The sequence below is a fragment of the Psammomys obesus genome, unplaced genomic scaffold (genome assembly GCF_907164565.1).
Source record: "Psammomys obesus unplaced genomic scaffold, mPsaObe1.curated_primary_1811, whole genome shotgun sequence".
NCBI classification, from domain to species: Eukaryota; Metazoa; Chordata; class Mammalia; order Rodentia; family Muridae; genus Psammomys; species Psammomys obesus.
In genome coordinates this window covers 9,084,147-9,102,949 of record NW_026596256.1, presented here as the reverse complement: position 1 = coordinate 9,102,949, position 18,803 = coordinate 9,084,147, and positions in this window count along the sequence as shown.

Sequence of the window (18,803 nt, the reverse complement as noted above, 5' to 3'; positions counted from 1 at the left end):
TTCCTTATCAGAAAAGCTTCTTGTTTGTTTGTTTGTTTGTAATAGTGATTGATATGGAGACCTACAACTATTACAGATGCAAATTATAAGAGACTATTGAGAGGAGAACTGGGCTCTAAATGAAGCATCCATCACAACCTGTTCTTCAAACCCCAGAATTGTTGAGAAAGACAGAGCTGAGAGATTCTGAGAGCTGCTGGCCACAGATACCTGGAATGAAACAGTACTTGCCTGACATGACAGGACTGTTGTACACATAAGCTCACAGTGGCTATAAATTGCATGCACTTGATCAAGACAGCCCCAGCTCCAGCATGGGTTGAGAGGGATTCATTAAATCCCATCTCTTGCTGAGGAATTATTGGCGGTTGCTGGCTCCTGGGAAAGGAGGAGCCAGATTTTTTTCAGGGATGCAGAACTTGAGACTCCTCATTCTCCCCCTAGACATAGCCATGCTCCAGTAGATGGTGCCACACCCATGTACATACAGGCAGCTGGACGTGGACTCAGTGGGTTTGCCTGTTTGTTTGTTTGTTTGTTCACTTTACAACCTGAACAAAACACGTCCCTCCTCTCCATCTTGTCCCATTCTTCCACTTGTTTTCCTCCTTTCCCCCTCCTTTTCTCCTTAGAAAAGAGACAACACACACTCACCCCTCACCCTCAAAACCCACCCCAGCATATCCTTCACATCAGGACTAAGAACATCCTCTTCCACTGAGGTCAAACAAGGCAGCACAGGTACGGATAGGTGATCTAAAAGCAGGTAACTGAGTCCATGCCAGAGACACCGCTTCTCCTCTTGCTAGAAGACCAAGCTGCCCATCAGTTACATATGTGTTGGGGGCCTAGGTCCACTCTATGCATGTTCTTTGGTTGGTGCTTTAGTCTCTGTAAGTCCCAAGCCCTAGGTTAGTTAACTGTGTTGGTCTTCTTGTGGAGTCCTTGTCCCTCCAGGGTCCTTCTATCCCTCCCAAAAATCCTACACAAGACTCCTCTGGGTCCACCTCATGTTTGACTGAGCGTCTCAGCATATATTTATACTTGCTGTTGGGTGGAGATAGTTATTCTAGGCACTGTCTGCAAGCATAGCAGAGTATCAATAATTGTGTAAGGAGTTGGCTCTCTCCAGTGCAGTGGTCTCAGTTTGGGGCAGTCGTTGGCCATTTCCTCAATTTTTGCTCTGTCTTTATCCCTGAATTTCTTGTAGGTAGGGAAGTTTTTTTTTTCCTTTTTCACAATTTATTCATTATATATCCCAATTGAAGTCTCCTCTTTCAACTCCTCCCAGTCCCACCCTCATTCCATCTTCCTCCTTATCCCCTATTTCACTGAAAAAGGAAGTTCTCCTCCTCTGCCATCTGCCCAAAGCTTATCAAGTCTCATCAGGGCTGCCTGGATCCTCTTCCTCTGTGGCCTGGCAAGGCCACATCACCAGGGGCAAGTGATCAAAGAGAAGAAAATCTAGTTCATGACAGAGGCAGCCCCTGCTCCCCTTACTGGAGAACCCACATGGAGACTGAGCTGCCTATGGGCTACATTTGAGCATGGGGCTAGGTCCTCTCCATGAAAGGTCATTGGTTGGTGCATCAGTCTCTGCAGTACATCCTGGGCTCAGGTTTTTTAGCTTTGTTGGTATCCTTGTGAGGCTTCTGTCCCTGTGTCCTTCTATCCCCCTTCTTCTGCAAGACTCCCTGTGCTTTGCCCAAAGTTTGGCTGTGAGTCTCAGCATCTGCTTCTATCCCCTGTTGGGTAGAGCCTTTCAGAGAACCCTCTATAGTAGGCTCCCACCCTGTTCCTTCGCTTCCACTGCTTCTGATTCTACTGTCTGATTCCAATCACTGCTATTGATTCCACTGTCTATTCTGCTTGTCCTTCTGAATGAGATTTAAGCATCCTCCCTAGGGACCTCCTGGTTGTTTAGCTTCTTTAGGTCTGTAGCTTTTAGTATCTCCACCAAGTCTACATCTAATAGAAGGCTAATATCCAGAATATATACAGAACTCAAGAAATTAGACACCAACAAATCAAATAATCCAGTTAAAAAATGGGTTATAGAGCTAAGTAGAGAATTCTCAACAGAGGGATATCAAATGGCAGAGAAACACTTAAAGAAATGTCCAGCATCCTTAGTCATCAGAAAAATGAAAATCAAAATGACTCTGAGATTCCATCTTATACCCATCAGAATGGTTAAGATCAAAAACTCAAGTGACAACACATACTGGAGAGGATGTGGAGAAAGGGGACCCTCCTCCATTGCTGGTGGGAGTGTAAATTTGTACAACCACTTTGGAAATCAATCTGGTGCTTTCTCAGGAAATTGGGAATAGCACAACCTCAGGATCCAGCTATACCACTCTTGGGCATATGTCCAAAACATGCTCAACCATTCAACAAGGATATTTTCTCAGCTATGGTCATAGCCACTTAATAAAACAAATATGTAGTACTGAGAATCTGGAAACAACCTAGATGTTCCTTGGAACTGATACAGAAATTGTGGCACATTTACACAATGTGATCCACTCAGCTATTAAAAACAAGGAAATCATGAAAGTTGCAGGCAAATGGATGGAACTAGAAAAGATCATCCTGAGTGAGGTAACACAGAAACAGAAAGACACACATGGTATATACTCACTTGTAAGTGGACATTAGACAGATAATATAGTATAGTCATACTAAGAGCTGTGGATCTTTTAATACAGTTCCTCATGTTGGGGTGATCTCCCACCATAACATTACCTTTGTTGCTACGTCCTAACTGTAATTTTGTTACTCCTAAGAAATGTAATATAAATGTTTGATATATAGGATCTCTGATATGCAACCCATGTAAAAGGGTCATTCAGTCCCCAAAGGGGTTGTGACCTACAGGTTGAGAACAGCTGCTCTGCCCTGTTTTAAAGGAAAATATTACACAGATCATTATGGATTTTCACTAAAGAGAATAATTTGGAGGCTGGTCTCCACCAGAAGTCACTAAATCTAGCGTATGGCTGTATCACACAAACAGACATACTAGTCTGTTTATAATAGACATATAATCAGACATTCTTGTTTGATTATAATAGTCTGAGAATGAACTATGAAATCATCTCATTCGCTCTGTGGGGGTCAAACCCAAGTGACTCGAATGAAAAGGGAAACGTTGAAAATGTCTCTCCATTCATTTCCAAAGATGTTGGTACAGTGAGTCCTCAGTAAGCATGTGAAGGCTTGGAAAGGTGCTTCGGGCTCCAAGAAGTTGACAAAGGGTCATGTAAAGGCAGAGCAAAAGACAAGAGATTGAAAGAAGGGACCAACAGCCAAAAAAGAAAAAAAAAAAGAAAGAAAAAAAAAAACTAGAAATATTCTTTTGGAGACAGCAAACCACTAAGAGGTAGGAAACAAGAAGGAAAGAGTGCCATGGCCCACTCTGTTGTTGAAATCGCTTGAGTTTCTATAACTCTCTGCATGGGGTCTGTTCTGCTTTGTAGTACAATGTCTTGTAATTGAGTCGGCAGCTCAACCTACAAGGAATTTCCATAGTTCCTTGTTAGAACTATTAGAATATTAGAATATTTCTTCTCATGTCTATACTAAAACCCAGTAATAAATCTTAATAATTATCTTAATAATTCTTGAAAAATTAAGGAAAGCAGAAATTTGGTTAACATGAAAGTGGTAAAATAAATACGTGATTTAAGCTGCTCTTCTACAAGCACCTAAAATTGCAGAAGAGTTTGTTTTTATTGGGCCAGCACATATCCTATCGTGAGGTCTTTATTTTGGTTTAAAAAAAAAAAGCTAATGGAATGTTTCTCTAGTTTATAAAGCACCCTTTTAAAGCATTCATGTAAGATATCCATTACAGAGAATAGAGAAATACAGAACGAAAAAGAAATATATGAAGATTCTTTATTTGCTTAGTTTTCTATTTTTCCTGTCACCTGTACTTACATAAAAAAAATCAAAATTTTCTTATTTAATAGGTTAATAAATCAAGGTTCTGGCTCTCTACAGATTCGTAAATATACACACTACCATGGTGGCCTGACAGAGAAATAAATGGCACATTCAGATGCTATGAATGACCACATACTTTGCAATTTAAGTTGAGAAACTGAAGGTAAATACTTGGTGAGTTTTTATTGAAAATACAGAATTTTCTCAAGTCTTATGTTTACTAAGAAATTTAAAGACTGTTTATAACAAATATTATGGAACTTTTCTCATTTCCAAGGTTTCTTTGAACATACGTGAATTTTGGCATGTGACAAGATTCATTAGAAAGCCTGTCTTCTCAGTTGTTTTGTATCACTTGGTTTATTTTTCATTTTTAATTTATATATTTACTTTACATTCAGATCATAGCCCCCTCCCTCCTCTACTTTCTATCCCTCTCTTCCACCCTCTTAACCCTAGCCTCCCTTCCCTTGTCTTCAGAAAAGGAGCACTCCCCCTCCTTCAACCCACCCCAGCACATCAAGTCACATGAGGACTGAGCTCCTCCTCAGCAACTAAAGAAGGCAAAGCATTCCAGATAGGGCAAAGTAATCAAAAGTAGGCAACAGAGTCCATGTCATAGACAGCACCCACTCAACTTAACAGGGAACCAGCAGGAAGATTAAACTGCCCGTCAGTTACTCTGTGTAGGGAGTCTAGGTCCAGTCCACACATGTAATTTAGTTGGTGTTTCAGTCTTTGTAAGTCTCCACGGGTCTAGGTTAATAGACTCTGTTGGTCTTCTTGCAGCGTTCTTGTCCCCTACAGGTCCTTCTCTTCTTCCCTCCCACTCTTCCACAGGACTTCCTAATGCTTGGCTGTGAGTCTCAACATCTGATTCCATCAGTTGCTAAGGGGACCTCTCAGGCTCCTGTCTATAGACATAGCAGAATATCATTAACACTGTCAGGGGATGGCTGGCTCTCTCCCATGGGGTTGGTGTCAGGTTGGGCCAGGCACTGGTTGGTCATCCCCTCAGTCTCCATCTTTATCTCTGCACATCTTGTAGGCTGTAAATTTTGGTTCAGCTGTTTTGTAGGTGGATTGGTGTTCCTCTCTCACCACCACAGGTCAGGCCTGATTAGGAGGTGGCCTCCTCAAGTCTTTTCATGTCATCCTTGCTAGGAGGCTCAGCTACACACATCCCATATCTTCCCTATAGCCTACCCTGTCGTAGGTTTCCAGCTTGTCTCAGTTATAGCCCCACCTTCAGTTTCTCTTTTCTCTCCAAACTCTCAAACCTTCCCTCCCCACTCTCCTCGAATCTGATCCCTTCATCTCCTTTCCCTCCCCACACCCTCTCCTATCCAGTTCCCGCTCTACTTCCTCTTCTCCTGTCTGTTCTATTTCCTCCTCATCTGAGTGAGATTCAAGGAGGGCCTCTCTTGGGCCATCCTTGTTATTTTAGCACCTTTAGGTCAGTGATTAGTAGCATAGTTACCCTGTAATATATGGCTAATATCCGCTTATAAGTGAGTGTATATGATATGTGATTTCTGGTCTGGGTTGTCTCCTCAGGATGATCCTTTCTAGTTCCATCCATTTGCCTGCAAATTTTATGAATTCTTTGTTTTTAATAGCTGAGTAGTATTCCACTGTGTAAGTGTACTATATTTCCTTTATCCATTCTTCAGTTGAGGGACATCTAGGTTGTTTCCAGATTCTGGCTACTACAAATAAAGCTGCTATGAACATAGTTGAGCAAATGTCCTTGCAATACGGTGGAGCATCTTTTGGATATATACCCAGGAGAAGTATAGCTGGGTCTTGAGGTAGTACTATCTCCAATTTTCCAAGAAAACACCAGATTAATTTCCAAAGTGGTTGTACAAGTTTGCACTCCCACCAGCATTGGAAGAGTGTTCCCCCTTCTCCACATCCTCACCAGCATTTATTGTCACTTAAGTTTTTGACTTTACCCATTCTGACAGGTGTAAGATGGAATCTCAGAGTACTTTCGATTTGCATTTGCCTGATGAGTAATTATGTTGAGCATTTCTTTAAGTGCTTCTCTGCTATTCAAGATTTTTCTGTTGAGAATTCTCAGTTTAGCTCTGTAACCCATTTTTAATTGGGTTATTTGGTTTTTTGGTGTTTAATTTCTTCAGGTCTTTCTATATTTTGGATAATAGTCCTTTGTCGGATGTGGGGTTGGTAAAGCTCTTTTCTCATCCTGTAGGCTGCCATTTTCTTCTGTTGACAGTGTCCTTTCCTTTATAGAAGCTCTTCACTTTTATAAGGTTCCATTTATTGATTGCTGATCTTAGCATTTGAGCTGTTGGTGTTCTTTTCAGGAAGTTCTCACCTGTATGAGTTCAAGAGTGGTTCCCACTTTCCCTTCTAATAGCTTTAGTGTTTTAAATTGAGGTCTTTGGTCTACTTGGACTTGAATTTTGTGAAAGGTGATAAATATAGATATATTTGCATTTTTCTGCATGTTAGTTGGACCAGCACCATTTATTGATGCTTTTTTTAAAATAAAATTTAAAAAGAATATAAAGAAAAAAAAAAGATGCTTTTTCCCATTGTATGGATTTGGATTCTTTATCATAAATCAAGTGTCCATAGGTATATGGGTTTATTTCTGGGTCTTTAATCTACAAAGGCCTTGGTGTAGGAGGGATTCTGCCCTGTGTGATAAACATCATGGAGATCAGCATAAATGGAATACAGTGGGAGAGAGAGAAAAAAGGAAAATGCAAAGATTCAGGCAAGCTGTAGCTCATGAGAAATAATTTATATGGAATAAAATATCTCAGGAAATTTTAATCTGATGAAGCACACAGCCTTACATGTCATGTAAATAAACATCTTGATAGCTCTATGGAAAATGGATTTGGAGAGACCCAGAGAGGAACTGTGTAAGTAGATGGTAGCCTTAGCCCAAAAGAAAAATGATTATATCTTGGACATGATGGCTTATGTAGCATGCTGCCAATGGAGTAAAAGCATGTGGAAAATGAAAATATTTTAGATTAAGTCTAGCCAGACTTGCTATATTGTTGAAAAAATAAATAAATAATCAGAGAAATAAGTTAATCACTTAAACACTAATAGAAAGAATCTCCCCAACCTCCAATGTGGAGCTCCATCCATTTCATAGAGTCATGGTTTGCCTCTTATCTAACACAAATGGCTACCTTAGGATTTGAAGCTTACCAAAGTCATGGCACAAGATGTGGCTCAGATGGAATAAAGCAAAATGATACAGAATGGAGAGTGGGGTAAGGAATTATAGATGTGACAGCTACTCAGAATTTCTTAATCTCCTGTAGAATTATTATTTTCATTATAGGACGAATGACATGAATGGCAGACTGGTCAGATACAAAAACATGTAGAGAAACTGAATTCACACTGAAGTATATTTGTCAGTTAAAATCCGATAAGACATGCATGTATGAGGAGATTTCTTTAGTGGGTATATATTTTTCGGGTCACAGGCTGTTGTGCCAAGCTTCGATACCAAAAAAGGTAATGTTTATAGTTGGTTGATTAAAAGGGAAGAAAGAAAATGTTGCTTGGTTATTATTTTAACATTATAAACCAAGTGGTACAAAGATGGCGGTAAGGAATGTGCATGGTTTCTGAGTGCCTGGACTGGGGTGATTGCAAAGCGAGCAAGAGGCACCAAAATGCCAGCCTCTGTTTCCCGGGCGAGAGGCAAGCCTTGGGTGCTAGAAATGAGAAATTTCAGTCTCTAGGCACCCAGATTTCTTGCCACCCTCCTAGGAAAAGCTCCCAAGTTCCAGAATGCTTGGTTCCAGGCTCGGCATACCCAGCTTTTCCCATCTTCCCGAGGAAAGCTCCCCAGTTCCAGGAGCAAACTGTTCCAGCTTCTGGCCACCCAACTCCCTGAATCCAGGGAAACGGTCCCAGCCTCCGATCCACAGCTCAACCTGCCTCCTCTGAGGAGTCTGGCCAGATCTCAGAAGCATACAGGATCTCACACCAAAATGGTGACCAGCCACATTGTCCCGGCAGCATGAGCTCAGAGACCACTGAATGAGCAAGTGAGCGGTGGGGCTGCTGACTCCCGGAGTTCCCCAGGTGAGAGGAGGGCTCCTGGGTTTCTAAAGAGACCTCATGCTCCTCTGGATCATACAGCTAGACATGCCACTCCAATCCATTGTCTGTGGGTCTTATCGGGACACAATCACCTGAGAACTGCCATCTATTCCCTAAGAACCAGCCTCCAGTCCACAAATACACCCATCTTTCTGAGGAGGGCTACTCCAGGAATATCCAGCCTCCTGCCCAACTTCCTGCCCAGGGCTCTTCCCACACTCTCAAGAAATCCAGGGAGCACAAAGAACAACAAGCCAATGTCAGAGACAAAGAGATGGCTAAGCACTAATCTTCCCCTCCTCTATGTTGTTCTGATGTGTTCTCCTTTGTCTTTCTTCAGTTTTTTTTTTTTTATCACATTTGTTTCATATTCAAAATGTTTTCAGGTGAAGCAGTATTTCTCAGTCATCTTCTTAGGTGTATCAGAGTCACCTGAGAATCTTTTTTTTTTTTTGCCTTTCATAATTTTTTAAATTTAATTTAATTTTATTAATTACACTTTATTCACTTTGTAACTCCCCATAAGCCCCTCCCTCCTCCACTCCCAGTCTCACCCTCCCCTCTCCCTTCTTCACGCAAACCTCTCCCCAAGTCCACTGATAAGGGAGGTCCTCCTCTCCTTCCTTCTAATCTTAGTCTATCAGATCACATCAGGAGTGGCTGCATTATCATCTTCTGTGGCCTGGTAAAGCTGCTCCTCCCTCAGGGGGAGGTGATCAAAGAGCAGGCCAATCAGATTATGTCAGAGGCAGTCCCTCTTCCCATTACTATGGAACCCACTTGGACACTAAACTACCATGGACTACATCTGTGCAGGGGTTCTAGGTTATCTCCATGAATGGTACTTGGTTGGGGTATGAGTCTCTGGGAAGACCCCTGTGTTCAAATTTTCTGGTTCTGTTGCTCTCCTTGTGGGATTCCTGTCCTCTCCAGATCTTACTATTTCCCACTTCTTACATAAGATTCCATGCACTCTGCCCAACAGTTGGCCATAAGTCTCAGTGTCTGCTTTGATAGTCTGCAGGGCAGAACCTTTCAGAGGCCCACTGTGGCAGGTTTCGAGGTTGTTTCCTGTATTCTTCTTCTTCTGATGTTCATCCTCTTTGCCTTTTGGGATGGGGATTGAGGATTTTAGTCAGGGTCCTCTCTCTTGATTAGTTTCTTTAGATATACAGATTTTAGTAGGTTTATCCTATGTCTTTTTGAGTGAGTATATACCGTGTGTGTCTTTCTGCTTCTGGGACAGCTCACTCAGGATGATCCTTTCCAGGTCCCACCATTTACCTGCAAATTTCATGATTTTCTTATTTTTCATTGCCAAGTACAATACTCCATTTTGTAGATGTACCACAATTTCTGCATCCATTCTTCAGTTGAGGGGCATCTGGGCTGTTTCCAGCTTCTAGCTATAACAAATAAAGCTGCTACAAACATGGTTGAGCAAATGTCCTTATTGTGTACTTGAGCCTCTTTTGGATATATGCCTAGGAGTGGTATGGCTGGATCTTGAGGAAGCACTATTCCTAGTTTGAGAAAGCACCAAATTGCTTTCCAGAGTGGTTGTACAAGTTGACATTCTCACCAGCAGTGGAGAAGGGTTCCCCTTTCTCCTCAACCTCTCCAGCATGTGTTGTCCCTTGAGTTTTTCATCTTGGCCATTCTGTTGGGTGTAAGGTGAAATCTCAGGGTCATTTTGATTTGCATTTCCCTAATGGCTAATGAGGTTGAGCATTTCTTTAAGTGTTTCTCTGCCATTCGATATTCCTCTACAGAGTTCTCTGTTTAGCTCTGTTCCCCATTTTTAAAGTGGATTACTTGGTTTGCTACTTTTCAGCTTTTTTAGTTCTTTATATATACTGGATATTAGCCCTCTATCAGATAAAGGGTTGTTGAAGATTCTTTCCCAATCTGTAGGCAGTCGTTTTGTTTTGATGACGGTGTCCTTTGCTTTACAGAAGCTTTTCAGTTTTATGAGGTCCCATTTATTGATTGTTGCTCTTAGAGCCTGTGCTGTTGGTGTTCTTTTCAGGAAGTAGTCTCCTGTACCTATGAGTTCTAGGGTTTCCCCCACTTTTTCTTCTAACCTATTTAATGTGTCTGGTTTTATGTTGAAGTCTTTGATCCACTTGGACTCTAGTTTTGTGGAGGGTGTTAAGTATGGATCTATTTGCATTTTTCTACATGTAGACATCCAGTTGGACCAGCACCATTTGTTGAAGATGCTATCTTTTTTCCATTGTATGGTTTTGGCATCTTGTCAAAGATCAGGTGTCCGTAATTGTGTGGGTTTATTTCTGGGTCTTCTGTTCAGTTCCATTGATCCACCATTCTGTTTCTATGCCAGTACCATTCAGTTTTTGTAACTGTTGCTCTATAGTACAGCTTGAGATAAGAGAGGGAGATACCTCCAGAAGATCTTTTATTGTAGAGGATTGTTTTAGCAATTCTAAGTTTTCTTGTTATTCCATATGAAGTTGAGAATTTTTCTTTCCAGGTCTGTAAAGAATTGTGTTGGTAATTTGGTGGGAATTGCATTGAATCTGTAGATTGCTTTTGGTAAGATGGCCATTTTTACTATGTTAATCCTGCCAAGCCATGAGCATGGGAGATCTTTCCATCTTCTCATATCTTCTTCTAATTCTTTCTTGAGACACTTGAAATTTTTTTCATACAAGTCTTTGACTTGCTTGGTTAATGTTACACCAAGGTACTTTATAACATTTGTGACTATTGTGAAGGGTGTTATTTCTCTAATTTCTTTCTCAGCCCTTTTGTCTTTTGTATACAGGAGTGCTACTGATTTTTTTGAGTTAATTTTGTATCCGGCCACTTTGCTGAAGGTGTTTATCAGCTGTAGGAGTTCCCTGGTAGAGTTTTTGGGGTCCCTCATGTATACTATCATATCATCTGCGAATAGTGACACTTTGACCTCTTCCTTTCCAATTTGTATCCCCTTGGTTTCTTCAACTGTCTTATTGCTCTAGCAAGGACTTCCAGAACTATGTTGAAGAGATATGGAAAGAGTGGGCAGCCTTGTTTTGTCCATGATTTCAGTGGGATTGCTTGAAGTTTCTCTCCATTCAGTTTGATGTTGGCTATAGGCTTGCTGTATATCGCCTTTACTATGTTTAGATATGTGCCTTGTATCCCTGATCTCTCCAATACTTTGAACATGAATGGATGTTGGATTTTGTCAAATGCTTTTCACCTGAGAATCTTATAACAACACTAGCTGACATTATTTCAACCCTGAGAAATGATCAGAAGTAGGCCCTTGGCATCTGAATTAAACACAGCAAAACAAAAACTTTCTGAAAGCAATTCTAATTGCAGACATACTGCAAGATGATAATATGATGAATTCCATCACTGTCTCATGCCCTTTTTACTTATACATTACATTTTTCAATCACTTTCAGTGTATTTTTCTTCCATTAAAATGATAAATCTATGAAAAAAAAGTGGAATTTTCTACCATCCACAATAGTGACCCCAGACTCCTAACAACTAGTAAGTCTGTAAAAGGAATGAAGGTCTTTCAAATCAAGATACAAGCAAGCAGAACAAATGACCTGAAGAACAGCATAGAGAAGCCATCAAGTAGAGAACATATGGAAGGGAGAGAAAGTGGGAGAGGTTATTTTTTATAAACCAGAATAATCTTTTTTTAACTTTTATTAATTACACTTTATTCATTTTGTATCCCCCCATAAGCCCCTCCCAACTCCCCTCCCGGTCCCACCCTCCCCCCTCCTTTCTGCATGCATGCCCCTCCCCATATCCACTGATTGGGGAGGTCCTCCTCTCCTTCTTTCTGATCTTAGTCTATTAGTTCTCATCAGAAGTGGCTGCATTGTCAGGGTTCTAGGTTATCTCCATGAATAGTCCTTGGTTGGAGTATGAGTCTCTGGGAAGTTCCCTGTGTTCAAATTTTCTTGTTCTGTTACTCTCCTTGTGGAGTTCCTGTCCTCTCCAGCTCTTACTATTTCCCACTTCTTACATAAAATTCCATTCACTCTGCCCATCAGTTGGCCATCAGGCTCAGCATCTGCTTTGACAGTCTATACTGCAGAAGCTTTCAGAGGCCCTCTGTGTCAGGTTCCGAGGTTGTTTCCTGTTTTCTTCTTCTGGCTTTCAGAGGCTCTCTGTAGCAGATTCCTAGGTTGTGTCCTGTTTTCTTTTTCTTCTGCTGTCCATTCTCTTTGACTTTCAGGATGGGAATTGAACATTTTAGTTAGGGTCCTCTCTTTTGCTTAGTATGTTTAGATGTACAGATTTTAGTGGGTTTATTCTATGTTGTATGTTTATATGAGTGAGTATATACTGTGTGTGTCTTTTTGCTTCTGGGACAACTCACTCAGGATGATCCTTTCTAGGTCCCACCATTTACCTGCAAATTTCATGATTTCTTTATTTTTCATTGCTGAGTAATATTCCATTGTATAGATGTACCACAGTTTCTGCATCCATTCTTCAGTTGAGGGGCATCTGGGCTGTTTCCAGCTTCTGGCTATTACAAATAAAGCTGCTACAAACATGGTTGAGCAAATGTCCTTTTTGTGTACTTGAGCCTCTTTTGGGTATATGCCTAGGAGTGGTATGGGTGGATCTTGAGGAAGCACTATTCTTAAGAATGAATAAGGCATAAGCATAAAACACAGATTAAAAAAATTGCTCTTAAGCCACTAATTTCTATGAAAGAAATCTAAGTGCTCAGAGGCTAAGGTTGAGCCCTTTTTGTGAGCCCTAAGCTGCCTGTGTCAACTCTGTCAGAGGTACCCACTTTGCTGACATACTGAAATTGAGTATTTCTTTGTCATATATTAGCTCAGTGAAGCGTGGACTGGAAGTTTTCTCTTTTCTTTTTACTTTATTTTTTTTTATTTGTTCTTTGAGAGTTTCCTGCAACTTCTTTTCATCATATTGAGTCTTCCCTCAACTCTTGTAGGACCCACTCGTGCTTCTGTACCTACCCATCTTCCCTGGTTTTGTTTTTATTTTCCAAGACAAATTTGTGCTGCCCACGCATTCTTAGACGTGTGCCCTTCCACTGCAGAGTGCTCTGCTTACCAAGTTTTCTTAGAGAAAACGGTCTCTTCCTCTCCAAGAACCTAACAATTTCCAATGTTTCACGGCTAGAGCTGGGTATTTTGTGCCCAACTTCCCTCTCCATGTTGGGATTTGCCTTTACTTGGACTGGCATAGGCTTTGTTCATGCTGTCCTGACCACTATTTACAAGTGGAAACAGTCAAGAGGAAGTTCTTTCCTAGTATGATGTCTCAACCATTAAAAGCTAGGCTCACAACCAAAAAGGAAAAGAAAAAAAAAAAAAAAAACAGAAGCGTTATCTTTTCATTCAAAGCATTATTAATGGAAATATATATGTATGTATACACACACACACACACACACACACATATATATATATATATATATATATATAGAGAGAGAGAGAGAGAGAGACTTATCTTCCTTAAAAGAATATGCTGATGGACCGACAAGACGACAGTGGGTAAGAGTGCTTGCTGCCAAAGCAGACAATTTAGTTCCTTCTTCCTGAAACTCACAGATTAAGACAGAATCAAGTCCTAAAAGTTACACTCTGACTTCCACATGTGTGCTGTTCACACACACACACACACACACACACACACACACACAAACAAACACTGGATTAATAAATACAAAATGTTAAAATTTGTGAAGAATATTATAAAGAGAGTTTTTTAAATAACCCTTGTTATTTTAAAACCCTTGAGTTGTGGACTTCCAGTGTTTTTACTATCTTATGTTATCTTGATATTCTTAAGAAATCTTAAAACACAGGAAACAGGATTTTCATGGTTCTTCTTGTGCATGCTTCTCTTCAGAATTTATAAGTTATGATTTAATTGGCCAGAGATGTGGATAAGTTATTAGATGTGTCTGTTTCTTGGATTTTTTTTAACTGTCTCTTTTTGATACTGAGTGATTCTAATATAAACCTCATGTTGAACATATGAAAGTTTAACAGAAGAAACTTGAAATGACTCAAAATATCTGCCTATTTTTAGAGATAATCATTCAGGCAGCCTTGACTCTTCTACTTAGTCTGTCTCCAGTTAGTTTCCTTTGCTTCATCCTTACTATATTTGCCAACACTTGGCTTTTAAAATTATAAAGTTCCAGTTTAACAGCCCAACCCAAGAATGGAACATCCATTTTCTAATCTTCCTGTAGCACTCTTGTATGGAATACTAGAGCTAAAGCGGCTCCTTAAAAATAGTCTTGTCAAGTCCTGCTCATTTACTATCAAAAGAGTTGAAACAGGGAAGTGATTGGAGCTCAAAAACCATCATCCCCAAAGTAAGGTTGCTAGGCATCCTGAGCACTTAGAGCTGATGGAGACTGGGAAGGCTCCAGAAACAAACTCTCTCTGATCTCCTCTCATTCATTACTTTTCCACAAAAGTACATCACAGAAATCAGAATGTCTTGCAGAACTCCTCCTTTCAGGCCTATCAGGGGCATTGCCATCTTAATCAGAGTGGCTGTAACTACCTGCACAAGACTCTCACAAGATCAGGCCTGTTGATGTTTCCTCCCAGAAGGAGGGTTTGGGGAAGGTCAGTAGAACCTCACCTGAAGCTCCAGCCGCCTCCTCCCTTTCCCCTTCCCCCCACTCCCAGCTGTACATAATTCTTCCCAGCTGCATGTGGTCTTAGGAGGAGGGAGAGATCACAGGAAGTGGAAGGTCAGCCAAGAGAGGAAGCTGTAACTCCTACCTATGCTGGGTGGGGCTTTCCAGTCATGCAGCTTTCTTATGTCACCCACATACTCCTGTAGGTAACCCCTCACCTTCAATATGTAAGCTTGAGTCTGGCAAACATAGGGAGTACCTCGGCAACTCCACTTGGTTTGGGCTAAGCAAATGTCTCTCTTCTAATCCTGCATTGGGCAGCCTAAGTAAGGGCCTTACCTCCAGGTACTACACAAACACACCTCTTTCCAAACAGTGCAGTAAGTTTCTCTTTTCTTAACGGACATCAAATTTGAGACAGCCTACTCTACTTATGTTCAGCTATGAAAACAGGGATGGTCAATCTAGTCCAAACTAGGTTTGGGCACACAGCAATAAGTAAATTATGCCCTGTTGGTGAAGATTTAGGAAGAATTCCCTATTTACTATCTTATGTCTGTGTGATTAGGAACACATACGACTAAAGTCAGATGCATTAAGGAAAAGGAAATTCACAGTATAGAAATAGTTACTTAATGCAATCCAGCAATCAAAAATAGAGAACCACCCAAACTATGCCCCTAAACTAAACTGCTCCTTTGGGTCATGTGATCTGCTGCCAACCTTGATGGTGTATTCCTTTCTGCTCTATAGTTGCTTCTCTTTGAATAAAGTGTCATGCTACTTTTGCAAAAAGAAAAAAAAAAAGAACAGAAAAAGAAAAAAATCAGAATTTCTTATTCTCAAGGTTATTCATAGACACTACAACCTGTGTCCCCCAAAGCAAGCCATAAAACCTAAAATCGTCACTGTTTCTGTCTTTAAAGACCGTCAGTCCAGAGTTCCTACCCATGACCAGGGGAAGAGCCTGCCACACAGGAAGAAAGAGGATTATGAACAAAAGCCTTCATGGGTCACTTCCTCAGTCTCAAACAACTTGTCTACACCTTCTATGTGGCTGCCAATTCTTCATTAAACCTAAAGACTAAAATTAGTTTTCTCTGAAACGTAGTGTCTCAGTTTCTGAAAGCATCCATGATATAACACTTTGAGTCCCTGTGGTGCATGTTTTCTTCTTGCTGACTGTTTTCTTGTCTTTTGCTGTGAGGGTGCCAGTGTTGCTCATGACCCTTAGTGTGAGTGGGAGCACCAGTGACTCATCTGTTCTCTGTCAGCTATAATATAGTTCCAGCAGAAATCTTGGTGCTATGGTGTCAATGTGATAGAAAACTGTCTGTTAGAGGCAAGTGATGAAAAACATGGCTTATCCAGCAAAACCCACAGGGAGAGTCTTTGATAGAGTAAGGTGTATTTTATCTCTCAGCTACTTACTTTCTGTGCTTCATCCTGCATCTGAAAGCAAATGGCAGCTTCCAATACTCCATTCCTGCCTATTAATGTGTTTGTAGAACTCACTGGATCTATTGAATATCTCTTTCAAGAGAAGTCTGATTGGCCCCTATAAGCAGATTATCTTTTCATTCACTTTCTAAAAGCAAACAGGAAGCAGTCAGGTTGAAGAAATAAGGAAAGGGGAGGCCATCCCAATCAAAGCGCATTCCGGAGGAGACATCTCAGAAACAGGATACAACGTCTCCTTACATAGTCCTAAACAGCAAGCTTACCTTCATTTAGTAGGACAATTCAACCCTCAAAATCTATGTACCCTAAAGTTCAGCTGTTGGTTTCTCCTTGACTCATATTATGTTTTAAGACTGTTAGTTTTTTATTAATTAGAACTTTTTAGCTAGCCCCGTGTTAAATGCTCCATTCAAAAAACAGCGACTTACTTTCTGATTACTCATGGGAGATTGTAAACAAATAAACAAACAACTCAGAGCTTAATGTGTAGAATATACAGCCACAGAAAATACAGTTCCATGTTTAAGCAAGGGCGAGGTAAAGGGCTTACTGTTGGTGCAGCAAGTCAGGAAGCCAGACTGTCTCCTCCTCCAAACTCACTGCTGGTGTTCAGTGAAATCGGCTCAAATATAACAGAATTCTTGAAGTAACCATGTACCTGCAGCAACTCCATCACCTGGAAACAAAGAAACTGGTTACCAGGCTTCAGTAAGAACTGAATCATCATAAACTCTGGGCTGGGGTTCAGAAATCTGCGTTTCATACAGCTGCTTAATTAATTCTGACATATTCTAAGCTTTGGGGCCACTAAAATATTGTTAAAAAAAATTTACAGCATTTAATTTACATCTTAACCATTCCATTTAATTTTAACTTTACTAAGAAAATAGAGTTAAGTTTCCAATGGGAGATTGATTATACAGGAAAAAAAAAAGGAGCTAAAAAAGAGTCTTCAAAACAAAAATCAAATCAGTATTTTCCTACTTCAAGTTCCTGCATCTGTGTAAAAAAAAAAAAATAGAATTGTTTAAAAAGTCACCGTCTGTTACTCTTCAGGGAAGTTCTAGAAAGAGGAGATCTCATGGTGCAACTGCCCTGTTATTAAACCACTTGTGACTGGAATTAGCCAGCATAACTCAATCTGTTATTTGGAGATTTGAAAACTGTGATTACATTGTTGTCTAAACTGGTTCAGAATGTGTTCTAAAGGCCACACATGCAGCATTAGGCCACTTGGACTAGGACACAGCCAAGGACATGTTTAGCTTCTGGGGCTCAGTACAGGCGTAGAGCACAGAAAATCAAGCCATAGTTTAAGTCCCAGTTTAGCAAAAGCATGAAAGCGCAATTTACTGAAATAGTTTGAAAAGATGTATTTTTTAAAATCTCAAATCTACAAAGAATTATTCAATTCCATAAATTCTCCAAATGTTATTAGTGATGTCACATGTTTCACAACCCACAACAAAGCCTTTTGAGGGGGAGAAAAACCACCATAAACATGCCTGTAGGTAGCCTCCAGTTCATTTTCCTGTTAAAGGCTGCTAGTTGAACAGCCAGGCTCTCTTACTAAGTCTTCAACCTGAGTTGTTAGAATTTATACTACTTAAATGAGGACCTGTTGGTGGTATGTCCAAAAACAAAAAAGGATACCAAGGAGGGCTCTGGTCAGCCTATGAAGACTGCCACTCCTGTGCCATGAAAGCATGTGCACTGTCGAGGACAGAGCTCTCTTTAAGGGCCTTCCTGAAATGAGAAGACTGTGAACTTCCCTAGTGCAGTGCCATCAAGGTCTTGGTGTTCCATCTCCAGTTCAATGCCAGGTAAGGTGTATGTACATTCCTCAATAGCACATTGACAGAAAGTATCTCAGTCACACCTCCAAAGCACATTACTTTGGGTGTTAGCCTGTTTAATATATCATGGAATTTTCCACACAGGAAGAGAACACAGTTTCCAGCAAAAAGAGCCAGCAAGCGTCATCTCACTTAAAACACGGGTGTTTGAACAAAAGTAACAGCTTCCCACATAGCAAATATGTCTTTCCAAGGCAATATATGAGAACTGACTTTGAAATGCAAAAGTGTGTATTTCTGCATCTATTATACGTGTATACATTTTATTTAAATTTTTATTTTTAAATATATTTATTTCTAGATCATTTTTCAGCTGTTCTGCATGAATTAAACTCAGGTAGTTTTTAACCAGTTTTTAATCACTATTCTAGTATTCTAGTCCCTTTAGGATTTTGCTATTACATAAAAATAGATTTTACTTGACTCTCCCTTCTACCCTGTCTGTCTGGGGGGAGGGGGTGTGCATGAGTGCAGATGCCTGCATTGCAGAGGCAGAGGCCCTGGAATCAAAGCAACTGTGAGCACAATGAATGTGCTTGCCCAACTCCAGTCCTTTGAAAGGGTCATCTCTAAGCCCCAACCTATGAAGCTTTTAGTTTCTATTTTAAGCCAGTAGTTGGTTATTCAGTAGAGAAACATATATCACAAAAATATTAGTTACATGTCACATAGGCTTTTGTGTCTTTCCCCAGAACGGAGTACAAGAAGACCAAGAGGGAAAAACTCTTGTTTTCTGGAAAACTCATTAAAAACTTCAAACAGTACAAGTGCCTTTTCCAACAACGGAATGGAATTGATTTCTTTGTAAG